A 3,111-nucleotide genomic window follows, 5' to 3' on the forward strand; every position below is an offset into this window, starting at 1 on the left:
AGGCAACTGCATTTGAAAGAGAATTCCAGTCATGGTGGTATCTGGGCAATTTCACTCACAATCCTATCGATAACAAAGCCACGGCCTTTGTTGTAACCATACAGAATGCATCGGTAAAAACCATCTACCCATCATTGCGTTAGGCTTAAATCACAAGGGACTGTACTTTATCCACTAGAGCACAGAGTATGGGCACAACGAGACAATAACAAATGGCAGACTGTTGAAGTTGATGCATGTGTGGTACGGGAACAACAGGGATTTATTTGCGAAAGAATACCATCAAAGCTCAAGACATTTGTCTTGACACTGAGCAAAATGTTTGTCACTTGAGATACATCCAAAAGAAATCCCTGGAACTGTACTCATATATATTGGGAAAGGATGTGTGTGTATAAGAACTCTATGTAATTTTATAGTTAGATAATATTACTGTGGGATAAATAATCACTCAAATACTTGCATTTGTAACTTACTAACATTAAGGATGTGATTTCAACTATTCAGCTCCGTTACGACTTATCAGCTAATACAATCCAATTATACTTTAGTTAAGGATCTATTGCTTACTTCCATTGGGAGGATCTCACACTGGTGAAAAAATTTTTACAACATAATGATCTACGCCAGTGGCTGGAACGTGCCCGAGAAGAGGGACAAAGGACTTTAATCACCGTTCACCATGACACAGAAGAGAGACATCGTGTTTTGGACCGGGTGAAGAAAGATGGAGAACATAGGTGGTGGGAAGCCTTCCTTGGATGGTCACCCAAGACAACAGGCATTCTTAATCTCATGCTACACCCTGTTGTGATCTTGTTATCACTAACATGTTTATGTTTACTGCTTATAATCATACTGTATTTTAAGGTTTGGCACATGATGAAGCAAATTGCTCTAATGCAATCACCCAGGGTATGCACGCTCACGACAGAGGGAGATAAATCCCTCAAACTTGAAAACTTCCCTATAAAGGACAGGGAAAAATTCCAGCGAGACATATGTCAATGGGAAGGAACCTATGAGCAGTTTTGGAAAATTTTGAAATCTCCCAGAGACTGAAGTTTTAGAATGAAAATATCTAAGTGAGACTTATTTTAAATAAGAACTATTTATCTAAGTCTCAAAGGGGGGAATTGTTGGAGATATGCGAGAAACAAAAGCAAAGGATGCTATTTAGTTAACGAGGCGTGACCTTGAGAAGAGAAACAAGATGACACCATAAGTAAGTCAGTGGGTAAAGAAATACCAAGATAAGCACAGGGGCAATCAAAGAGCTACTTGAACTGTGAGTGAACTATCCTAATTCACATACTAGAAAACCCACCCTTGGGTAGGGAGAGCCCCCTACCAACAGAAGCCCCTTCCTCACAGAACATGCGCAGTAAAAAAGGAGGACACTGCGACTTTAAGCGGAGATGAGACTTGCGAGAACCAATAGGAACGAGAGTAACTAAGCAAAACTGTAAAAATACTGATAACTGTTGCTCGAAAGGTATAAAATGCTTTACCGTGTGTTAACCAGGCGTGCTGGCTTTGTGGAGTTACCACCTAGCCCCATCTCTGCGCAGACATGAAATAAACAAATATCTCGACTCTGTGTGTTAATCGGCTTTTTTGCACACCGGGTGAAAGAATCCTGATTTTTGGGACAACACTGGAGCAGTTTACGGAGGACTGCAGTGCGTGGAAAGGACTTGAGTTGGAGAAAATCATGGGGGGCTGACTCCCGTGAGAGGGACCCCACGCTGGAGCAGGGGAAGAGTGTGAGTAGTCTTCCCCCTGAGGAGGAAGGAGCGGCAGAAACAGCGTGTGACAATTGACTGCAAGCCCCATTCCCGCCCCCCTGCGCCGCTCGGGGGGAGGAGGTAGAGGAAGCGGGAGCAAAGCTGAGCCCGGGAAGTAAGGAGGGGTGGGGGGAAGGTGTGTTTTTAAGATATGGTTCTATTTCTCATCATTCTACTCTGATTTGGTTGTTAACAAATTAAATTGATTTCTTTTTCTCCAAAATCGAGTTTGTTTTTTGCCTGTGACCATAAGTGGTGAGTGATCCCTCCCTGTCCTTGTCTCGACCCACGAGCTTTTTGTTGTATTTTCTCCTCCCCATCCCGCCGGGGGGGAGGAGTGAGCGAGCGGCTGCGTGGTGCTTTGTTGCCGGCTGGGCTTAAACCACGACAATTACATATTTCAGTTGGTCAAGAATCCTCCAAGGATTGGTTGGTCAAGACCAACAAATTGAGAGATGATTTAAATAAAAGCCACTTGACATGGCAAGCTACTGTGTTAACATTGCAGCATCAATCTCTTCCAAACTGCAATATTTAAATTCCTCTGATCTGTTAAATGCCTTCCTGCTTCTCTATTGCTGCAATAGCTTTGTTCTATTAAGCCTGCTGAACCTGTCAGAGGGATGTCAATGCTTGTTGAGAAGAAAGGTTATTCTTTTGACTGACACGATAGGTAAAAAAACCCAGAAGCATCTATTGTTTGTGGTAAAACTATAGCTCCATATGGGTCTTTGTTACAGCTCTGATCCCTGAATCAGTGATATACAGTCTTTGCCTTTCCTTTTTCTTGGCCACTTTTCATTACTTAATCTACTGCTGTGAGATGAATCAGACAAGAAATGAGAGCTGCAGCCCCAGCCCTTTTATTACCCTGGTCTCAAGCATGCAGTACAGTAGGATACTGTACGTACGCTTATGTTCTTGGCAGGCTGTTCTCACCACCTTTGTTATGTGCCCTTATTTCCAGCTGCTTTGCATTCTCAGCACTAGACTTACCCTGCAACAGCAAGGTGTTGAACTAAGATTTATGTGTACAGGCCTAGTCCATGTCATGCTGATGTGAGAAGTGCCATGATCTAGTTTTACTCTGCCACAAATACTTTGCTTCTTAATGCTGGGACACAGTTTATATATTGTGCTTCATAATGCATGCCTATGGAAAGATTTACTCCATCTTTACCATCTTTCACATTACCAAAACCAGACCTATTGTAGGTGGCTATTGTTGATGTTTTTTTAATAGGAATAGAAGTGAAGTCGCATTGCGGTCACGTACAAATTAAAAAGACTGTAAAATTAGAGTGCTGACAAAGTGCAAACAATT

The sequence above is a fragment of the Gymnogyps californianus genome, unplaced genomic scaffold (genome assembly GCF_018139145.2).
Source record: "Gymnogyps californianus isolate 813 unplaced genomic scaffold, ASM1813914v2 HiC_scaffold_46, whole genome shotgun sequence".
NCBI classification, from domain to species: Eukaryota; Metazoa; Chordata; class Aves; order Accipitriformes; family Cathartidae; genus Gymnogyps; species Gymnogyps californianus.